Source organism: Solanum stenotomum, chromosome 6 (assembly GCF_019186545.1).
Source record: "Solanum stenotomum isolate F172 chromosome 6, ASM1918654v1, whole genome shotgun sequence".
Lineage (NCBI taxonomy): Eukaryota > Viridiplantae > Streptophyta > Magnoliopsida > Solanales > Solanaceae > Solanum > Solanum stenotomum.
In genome coordinates this window covers 12,241,885-12,252,818 of record NC_064287.1, presented here as the reverse complement: position 1 = coordinate 12,252,818, position 10,934 = coordinate 12,241,885, and the positions used below count along the sequence as shown (strand labels likewise).

The 10,934-nt window shown below is 36.2% G+C and overlaps 1 long non-coding RNA gene across 1 annotated transcript in view; it reads left to right on the top strand.

The window, feature by feature from the left end:
• Positions 1–6,633: 6,633 nt before the first annotated feature.
• LOC125867758 (uncharacterized) overlaps positions 6,634–10,934 on the top strand; it is a 32,845-nt gene continuing 28,544 nt past the window's right edge. Inside the window, exon 1 of the long non-coding RNA XR_007446666.1 lies at positions 6,634–6,739. This is a non-coding gene — a long non-coding RNA (uncharacterized LOC125867758). The remainder of the gene's footprint in view (positions 6,740–10,934) is intronic.

The window sequence follows — 10,934 nt, the reverse complement described above, 5'->3', positions numbered from 1 at the left end:
GTCCAATGCCAAATCATCCACAGGGTCTGGAGAAAATGACCAAGCAGCCTTATCTGACGAGACAACTAGCTCAGAGTCCATACCTGCACCACGAAATGATGAGCCCACTCCTGTAGCCGATGAGCTGAATAGGTGGTGCGTAGAGGGTCAATGACAGATCTATCGGGATGCTATGATGGTAAATGACAAACAAAAGATGGCCCGACTGATTCAAGAGGAGCGCAGAGTCCTCACGGGGAGCTTGCATACTGTTCCAGATATTCACCGGCTGTTCAAACTTCACAAGTGTGACTGGATGGCTCAAGACCCAGCCACCATTAGCCGTTTTCTCTATGGTCCTACCACGGGCCACTCTTGGTCTCCTAACACTTCAGAGTTTGATTACCGCTGGGACATCGTGCAGAGTGGCGCCTTTCAGAGGAATGCTGAGCGGCGAGAGGCTATGATACTATGGCTGGCCAGGTACATTGCTGCAGATGGCGAGCGGGCGGAATGGGTCGCTGCTCCACGGTTGGGCATCCGAAAGGCCACGTTAAATTTTGTGGCCAAGTTCTTCTGGCTGCTGGTGCGTAACAGAGTGTCGCCTACAAAAGCTGACAATCAAGTCACTTAGGACAGAGCGGTGATGGTTGCAGCATTGGTAGCAGGAGTAGAGATCGACTTTGCCCGCATGCTGCTGGCAGAGATTCACGAGAGAGCTTTCAGGACCTCCACTACTTACCCCTTCCCATGTCTGATTTTTCATTTGTGCAGGGACTCTGGAGTGTCGATATGGCATTGCTACAGGTTAGTCCACCCTACAGGGGCATTGGACATCGACCTTATTCGAGATGAGGCCAATGTGGCAGCACCTCGCAGAGAGCCCCAGATTGAGGTACCTCCATTGGGTTCCGATCTTGCAGACACTGTGGGGCAGGCACAGGGTGGTGACCCCATTATCCCAGACCACACCGACACTGTCCCAGGCTCCTCTTCTGAGGTGGGCACTACTGAGGGTGCCCCCACTGATGTTCCAGAGGGCTCCGAGAAACTGGACCCCCCTGCTTGTTGATGATTCGCCGGCGCTTTGCGCCACAGGTTTGCTTCACCCAAATCCATTCTCTTTTACTGTCTATGTATGCATTGTGGACAATTGCATCTATTTTTGTTGGGGGTGGGGTAAATGGATTTTGAGTGATAGGGTGAAGTCTGAGTAACCCAACTCATGAATCCTCTCTTGGGGTTTTCTTGCCTGTGTTCTTTTCCCCCAAAAGACTGTTTAATTTTTGTTGAACCGACATGTCTTAGGATTGTGTGTGTAGAAGCATGATACAGAATGAAACATGATGGCTTAGGAAAAATGATACCCTTCAGATTATCTGATAATCTGATAATGAAACTATGTGCCAAGAGTGGGTGAGAATCATTGACTGTTCAAATAGTTTTGTGCAAAACTAGAACTTGCCCGGTTAGTCCTGCTAAGACAATTCAATCTAGAGGATAGGAAGTGATCATAGGCCATTGTTCTGAAAAATCCACAAAATGCCTAGAAAGATTCAACCAAATGAAATAACTGTTCCCTTTGATCCAACTTTGAGTAAAAAATAAACCATTTCTTTCTAAAATCCCGAACTCACTATCCCATAATCTACTATGTTGGCCCCGGTCCCTCCTTGGACATGTGCACTTTGACTTAGGCCAAAAGCCTAAGTTGAGGGTGGCTAATGTAAAAAGTAACTTCAATCTTGGCCCTGACCTGACATCGGGTATTGTGCACCTCAACTAACGGAAAATCCATAAGTTGAGGGTGGCTATGAAAGAGGAAACTGAAAGAAAAATGGGTATGAAAAGAGTGTGAAAATAAATAAATAAAAAAAAAGAAAAAAAAGAAAGAAAGGGAAAACATGAGGAAAGGATGTGACTTGTTAAAAGCAAAAGGAACGATAAAATAAAAGCAAAATGAGCTACTAAGTCTAAAGTCACATCCGTGGTTGAAGAAAATTAAGGGAAAGAAGGTAAAGCAATAATATGACAAAAATAGGGCAAAAAGAGGTTAAAAGCCTAGTGTAATGACAAGGAGGGCAGAAAGTCACTAAACAGTACCCTAATGTACCACACCTGACCCTGAGCCTACGTTACAAGCCAATAAAGTCCTATGGTGATCCTAGAGTCTAGTTTGAAGAGTCTAAGCAGTGAAAATAAGGGCAAGCTTATGGAAGTAAGCACTAACTGTATTTGAAATTACTTCTGAGCGTGAGCGTTGAATAAATCCTTGTACCATGAATGAAATTAAATTTTTGCGAAAAGAGGATTTCGTTTGAAGTAAGGGCACTAGTTACATCGTTGGAAAGTTGGTACCTGGGTGACAATGAGAAGGTGTCTGTTGTGTGTCAATTGGTTGGTCTGTGTCGTGATGTGATCCACATGAGTTGGCTTGTCGAGTCTAAGAGAACGAATGTGCACCCGAACAATGAGGAAGTAGAGAGCCGTGTGAGTGTTTGAGTTTAGAAATGTTTGCTTCTATACAAGTGTCGTTTAGAGTTGTAGTGCGTCGCTTGAGGACAAACAACGAATTTAAGTTGAGGGTGTTGATATACCGTGAGTTTACGGTATTTCTAATACATTTCACTTACAAGTTGTGTGTGTCTAGGACCTTTTTATATTGGTTTTTATGTGTTTTTATCATGCTTTGCAGGAAAGGTGTTCAGGCGCGAAAGTTTAGAGACAGCTGAAGGAAATGCAGAAAAAGGCATCCACGGAGGTGATCTACGGACCGTAGGTCCATTCACGGTCCGTAGGTTATGACCGTAGATCAGCAGGCATGGTATTGAAGACAAATCAGGGAAATCTGACTAAGTGTGGAACCACGGTGCCCATTGACGGTCCGTAGATTGATCTACGGACCGTACTGTTGATCCGTAGAGTGCGACTGCGAGGGTCCAGTACCTGATTTTTGAAGATTCTAAGTATGGAGTTATGGAGGGGATTGACGGACCATAGGTCGATCTACGGTCCGTACTGCTGGTCCGTTGTTTGCTTCAGAGAAGCTCATTTTTGGAAGCTGAAATATTTTCTAAGTCCCGAGTGACGGAAGGGACTTACGGACCGTAGATCAATCGACGGTCCGTAAGTCGGTCTCGTGGATTGAAGACGCGTACCTGAACAAAACTTTCCTTAATTTGTTTCCTTTTTTATTTAGGATTTGTTTTCTATAAAAAGGACATGTAAACCTCGTTTTGGGGGGTTAGACATTATTATTCTAGTTTTACTTTGTAACTTTGGAGATTAATTGGCAACTTTAGCAATTATTGATTTCCCAAGTTCGTTTTGAAGATTTTGGTTTTGCAATTCAAGTTAAACTTCTGGGTTGATCATTCTCTTTACGTAAGTTCATGATTTCTTCATCTACAATTATGAATTGTGTTCTTGCCAATATGAGTAACTAAATCCACAACTAGGGTTGTGGGAACCATGATTGATTAACAAAGTATGAATAGTAAATAAGTAATTCTTGAATAGTGTGTTGCATGTATTGATAATTCTTTCGTTTAGAAGTCTTTTTAACGGTGGCCAACGTTAGAACTCGCCTTGTTACTACTTGCCGGACCAAGGAGGTAACTAACAAGAAAAGAATTATCAACATAGATTTAGTGTGATACTGTGTAATTGGCTAGTGTCGATTGGTGCGAAGTAATAACTAAGCCAAACATCGATTATGATGTCTAATATGTGGTAAAGGTAAGGGTTAGTAAATTATACACACGTAGCCGGATCAAGGTGCGGGGTGAAATTCTCTAGATGCCGGTCCAAGGATTTAGAGATACCTAACTTATCACTTTGCATGTAATACACTAGAAAAGGATTGCTATTACTAGGATTACTGCGTTATGAGATTGTGGGGAACACGTATACCCTAGTTATTTCTCTTATCTTGATAACAATCAAAGTTGCGTTTGATTATTGATTACTTATTAAGTTCTTACTATTTGTTTCACACAAGCACAACCCCCCTTTTTATTACCTGTTTCTGGAAATAATTTGACTAATTGAACATAATTGTTAGTTAAAGTAAAGTCCTAACCATTTTCCTCGTGGGATCGATCCCAACCTCCAAGTTGGGTTCTTTACTTGATAACGATCGCTTATACTTCTGTAAGGAGGTGTAATTTGAGCGTATCACCTTCCTAAGCATCCAAACCATGCTTACCTTTCAAATTGTGAGAAAACCTTTCACAACTCATTGATACTTAACTTAAAAGCATCCTTAAAACATAACTTCATCATTTCCTAAACATTCATAAAATCCCTTATCAAACACATGATCATAGTTCATCGTTCATAATACTCTTAAATGGAGATTGTTCGGATTGATTGTGAATAGTGGTTTTACTGAGGTATTCAAGATTTTTACTGAACAAATAAGAAATTAGGGAAAAATTGAAATAAAATATACAAATAAAAAACAACTAATGAAGGTCATACAAAAAAAACTAAATAAAAGTTATATGTAATTGATTTTGCACGATCAAGAAGGATGAAATGAAATGTTCAAATTTTAAATTTTAATGTGGTTGAGTGATTTAAGGGAAAGTGAATGATTTTAGGAGATAAATTGATGGTGGGATAAGAGAGAAAAAGTTTTTATTTGTATAAAAGGGAAAGATGAAACCTACATGTTTTAATACAGAATGTGGGGCTGAGTTATAGCCATTTTCCTTAACCATAACCATTATTTATAAATAAGTTAACTATAGTTATGGAGCATAATCAACTACTAGATGTTAGCTTAATTATGTAATTATTCCATTAAAAAAGAAAGAGAAAAAACAATGAATGAAGTAAGAAAAAATGAAAAAAAAACAAAAAGAGTTTAAATATAGGGATGCTTTTTAAAAAAAATTATGTGTATTAACTTAGTTTAATGGGATAAGGCATAAGTATCCCTAGACTATGACCGAATTCTCAGAGACACACCTAAACTTAATTAAGATCCTATTACCCCCTGAACTCATTTATTTTTTTTGCATTTTTGTGCACCATATGTGCTGATGTGGCACCTTCAACCACCCAAGTTGATGGTGTTTGTACACACTCGCCCACCATGTGTGTAAATATTATTAGTTTTATTTTTTAATTAGAAATTATTTATAAAAAAAAATTTAAAAAAAAATTCTTAATTTTTTAATCTTAATCTTTTTGTTAAATATTCTTAGTTTTTTTATCTTGTATTTAAATTAAGTTAATACACATTTTGTTTACCTTGTATCAATTTTTTTCTATTGATTTGATTTTCCTTGTCTTTCGTTTTGATTTGATTTCAAATGTCTGGTATTTAAAATAAGTTAATTTTGAACGGATATCAAAATAAGTGAGGAAAATCAAATAAAACATAAAAAAAAATTAAAATGTCAAACTGAAAAGACACTTTTCAATTATTTTTTTTTAAAAAATACACATAATTTTCTAAAAATAATTAAAATGAAAAGATAATAAATTAATTAAAAAAAGTTTAAAGTGAAAAGAAGTTAAAATAAAAATTTTACAAAGAAAGAAATAAAAATGATTATATATATATATATATATAAATTTTTTTATCAATAAATATAATTATGTGTACTAACTAATTATAAAATTATCAATAAAAAAAGACACGTGTCCAATTTGTGCATTCATCACTTGCCTTCAAGAGAGTGTGCACACTCTCTATGTCATGTCAGCGTTTGTGGTGTATTTATTCCATTTTAAATTATTTAGGGGGGTAATAGGACCCTAGTTAAGTTTAGGTGTGTCTATGAGATTTCGGTCATAGTCTAAGAGGTACTTATGCATTATCACTACTTTAATACAAGATAAAGAAAATAAGAAATTTTTTCTAAAAACAATAATTTAATTTTTTTTAGAAAAATTTAAAAGAATAAAATAAAAGAATTAAAAATTAAAAATATTTACACACGTGACGGCGCGTGTTATACACACTACAACAAAAATAGTTTTTAGTAGCTATAAATATACACATTAACAAAGAGTGATAAAGCCTTTACCGGCATTAGTTAATTTCCATTGGATCCAGTGTCTCTATAGGCTTTATGGACATTTATAAAGAGTGTTAAATATTGCTAAAAATATATTTTTCACGGTAGTTACGCTCTTGTCGTTAACTAATTATCGCTAAAGATCATTTTTTTATGTAGTGACACAATCAACTTTATCTCGTTGAAGATACCACGTTAGCAAAAATGAGTTTAGGTGGGTAATAGGACTCGAATTAAGTTAAGATGTGTCGCTGAGATTTCGATCATAGTTTGGGGAATACATATGCCTTATCCCAAATTTTAAGATTAAGTTAATGATTGCACAAAGTGGAAGAATTTTGGAAGTTCTACCAAATATTGACTAAGATTAACTTAACAATTGAGGTTTATCAAACAGATTAAACATGACTTAGACCGCGTATCTATTGGATTCCTTCTTGGGCCTAAATAACTTCATGTATTTGATATAGGCTGGCAATAGTGTAGACCCTTTTAAAGACCTATAAGCCTATTATGGGGAGGCCCATTAGGTCAAGGATTGGTGCCTGTAAAAATATGGCTAGGTTTCCTCTCATCTCCTTAGCATCACAAAAACTGCTGCATACAATTGCTAGTTATAGGAGAAGAAATGAGAGGAAGACAAAGTTGAATGTTCCACATGTCTGAAACACGCTTTCGCATTGATAAATAAGATGGATTCTGTATTGATAAACAAGATGACTTAGTAGGTATGCATCTTAATCTCACTTTCTTGTGATGTTTATTTATAAATCATAACTAAATTTTACAATTAAGATCTTCTTCGCCTTCATTTCTCCTCAAGAATGTAACTTCTTAAGAAAGTATATTTCCTCCTTCAAGTATATTTGAAAGATTAGATACGAATGATAAACTTCTTAATCTTTTATATGTGTTAGTAAGTGATTAACGTGGTCCACATATTTTTTAACATTCTTACATTTTTCTTCTATGCTTTCAGACGGAACCAAATGATTTTCTGTAGGGATGATATAATTCAGGATTTACAAACGTAGGTCATTTTGAGTGGGTGACATCTCAAAAGAACTGAAATAACAAGAGGAGTTCGAATGTATAATTAGGGGCTATATAGGGTTTTATTTGATTTAGTTGTGTACAAAATTTCAGTCCCGATTAGTTAAAGTTCAAAGTTGCAGTCAAACTGTACGATATTTGTATAATAGGTTGTATGAAAATTGCATTAATTTTATTTATTTATCAATACATATAGTAAACGAAGACGAGAATGCAATAATTTGACAAAAATACATCTGATGACATACCGTACAAGAGAGTAATTTATGCAACAAAGATTCTGATATAAATTGTCTAAGGTAGAAAGAGGACATTCTATTCACTTTAAAGATCATATCTTCTTAAGTTAGCAAGTAGATCATGCACAATTTTTTTTGCAGAAGGTTTGTTCTGATAATGGTTTTAATGCTTGATCTTCAATATCTTATTAATAAAAACAATTACAGTTGCAATGTATTGAATATAAAGTTTAGTAGACAAATGAATAATGTATTAATAGATAGTTTAGTAGCCAACTGAATAATCATCTTAATTTTTGTAGAGTTTTCTCTATTCTCTTTTCTCCTTTCTGCTTTCTTTCTCAATTATTTCCATTCTGGTGGTGTTTGGATGACCTTACTATACAACTCACTTGCGGAAAATGAGTGTCGCAGTATAATTAAAAAAATGTCTCATTTTTGGATTTTGCAAGAGCTTTTGGGTTGGTAGTTGTCAATTTGAGATTCTCAAAGAAGGATGATCACTTGGTAATCTTTCTTAGTATTGTGGCTAAGACTCAAAATGACTATTTCTCCTCAGGAAGAATTAATAAAGTTCTTTGTATAAGCTGCAAGGTTGTCCTGAATGAGAACCTTACGGCCCAACATAAACTTTTGGTGATGGATGTAGAGATTTAAAGATAAGCGAGCGAAGAGAGTTATGGATGCCCGACCTAGGGTAAAATGGAGTAGCTTAACAATGGACAATTCCCACGAGATGGGGGAAAAGTTGTTAGTAATGATGGCATGAGACGTAGTAGTGATGCAAATAGTATGTAGGATAAGAATGCTAGTTGCATTAGGGATGAAGCCAGAGAGATGTAAAAGGTCTCGAAAGGTAGATCATAGTGGATTCAAGGGGAGTGGTGGTGGTATGGAGAATTCCAAAGGAAGGTGGAGGCTAAGAAGATAACTTTTGTGAGTTTAGTGGAAATTAAGGATTAGGGGGAAAAGTAGAAAAAAAAAGGGGAAATATATAAAGTGGGATAGAAAGAGGCGAAGTTAACGATTATGACAGCTAAGATAACAACTTTTGAATGCATGTATGAGGAAGAAAATGTTTTTTTTATGGAAGATACACTCATTAGACAAAGGTGGCAGTCATACTTTCATAAACCCTTGAACGGGGAGGGGAGAAAATTGGAGAACTCATACAGGCATCGCATTTTTGGGTGTTATAGGTTTATTAAGGTTGAGGAGTTTTAGGGTTTTATCCATAAGGCGCCTAAGGAATAGTGATCGAACCATATGGGATGCTGGTGGAATTTCTAAAGAATGTAGGCAAAGTAGGGTTGGATTGGCTTACAAGGTTGTTTAATTTCATTTTCGTGAACCAGTTTGGATTCATGTTATGGTGCTCTAAAGCCATTCACTTTGTAAGGAGACTACTAGAGCAGTTTAGGGAGAGAAAGAAGGACCTTCATATGATGTTCATTGATATAAAAAAGGCTTATGACGAAGTCCCTAGAGATGTTCAATGGAGATGATTAGAGGATAAAGGTGTACCTGTTAGGTACATTCGGTGATCTAGGATATGTATGATAGAGCCAACACCCGGGTAATAACTGTGGGAGGTCACTCAGAGTACTTTTCAGTTGTGACGGAGTTGATCTAGCCCATTTTTATTTTCATAGGTGATGGACGAATTGACGTGACATACCTAGCTAAGGTGAGGTGCCTTGGTGTATGTTATTTGTGGATGATATAGTCTTATTTGACCAGACTCCAGGCAGAGTTAGTGCTAAGTTGGAGGTTGGCCTTAGAGCCTAAAGGGTTCAAATTGAATAGAACCAAGAATGAATACTTGGAGTGCAAGTTCAGTGACATAACACCTAATGTTGGTATAAAGTGAGGCTTAATACTCATGTCTTTCAAAAAATAGGAAGTTTCAAGTATCTTGAGTCTGTTATCCAGTGAATGGGTAGATTGACGATGATGTCACATTGTATAGGTGCAAGGTGGATGAAGTGGAGGCTTACGTGTGGAGTTCTATTTGATAAGAAGGTTCCACCAAAACTTAGAGGCAAGTTCTACAACGGTATTTGGACCGGCCATGTTGTATGGATTGGAGTGTTGTCTAGTACAGAACTTCCACATTCATAATATACGAGAGTTGAAATGATAAGGATGTTGAGATGTATCTGTTTGCATACAAGAAGTGTCCGACTTAGGAATGAAGATATTCGGAAAAAGATAGGACTGGCCCTAATAAAGGATAACATGTGGGAATTGAGACTATGATTGTTCGGGTGTATGTAGAAGAGATGTATAGATTCTCTAGTACAAAGGTTTGAGAGGTTGGATATGGATGGTTTTAAGAGAGGTAAGGATAGGCTGAAGAAGTATTAGGGAGAGATAATTAGACGTAACTTGAAGCAGCTTCATCATATCAAGGAGATGACCTTAGATAGAGGTTATGGAGGACATATATTGGGATAGGAGGTTAGTTAGTTAGTTGAGTCTTGTCTTTCTCATTCCTCGTTACTATTATTAGTATCATTCCTCTTTACTATGTAGTATTACTCTTGTAGTGTCTTTTTCCTTTGATTTTGGTAACGCTTTGATTATCATTGGAGCTTGTTATGACTATTGTAGTATTTTTCCATGACTATCTTCATTTATGTTATTTCTCCCTATTCTACTTGGAATATTTTTTCTTGAGTGGAGGGTCTATCAGAAATAATATTTCAACCTCTAAGGTAGTGTTAAGGTCTGCGTACATTCTACTCTCTCCAGACCCTACTTAGTGAGATTACATTAAATTTATTGTCGTTGTTGTTGCATATTGAAAAATATATTATGAGGCTTGGGGTATTTGATAAAATCTCTTATGTAACTATCTTATGCCTTTGCTTACTACCTAAAAGAAAGACATGAGATACTTCCCAAAAATTGGTTGTCGTATGAAACTTCGATATGAAGTAATGTGTTAACTTTTTTAAAGGGTTGAAGGAATAAAGAGTTGTGAAGAATCTAGAACGATCAGCCACTGCTGTAAGAAAATAAGAGCTTGTTTTCATAAAGAATAAGCTCTAAGGTACACAGTACCTGACATGTCTTTCTCATATACAACCGTTGACGGTCAAATATTTTTTGTTGCTAAACTAAAAATGTGTAGTGCCAAATCATTAACAAAAGTTCGTGATCACCATTTTCTTAATCGCAATCGACCGCCTCATTTACATGCTCTTTGTTTTGTAATAGATGCAACTATTAGATTGCCTAGATGTGTTGGAACCAAAGTGGATATCTGTGTTTTGGTAAGGAACTCATAGTTCCTTATTGAGCACATTTCTGATTTCCAAAATAAAAAAGTTATTAGTCGAGCATTAGATCGTTCGCAATGTGACAATGATCCATGTGTAAAAAATGAAAAGGGATGGCATCTGTGGGATTTTTTTGACATATTCCATCCCTATCTATCTCTATGTAAATAAGTCCACAGATTTCATCATTTCTCATATTTTACAGACAAATCATTTTCATAGTGTAAATGGTCCAACGCTCGATTTACAACTTTATTAATTTGTAAATCAGAAATGTCTTCAATGATAAATTGTAAGTTCATTACCAAATCACATATATCAACTCTAGTTCGAACACCTCTGGACAA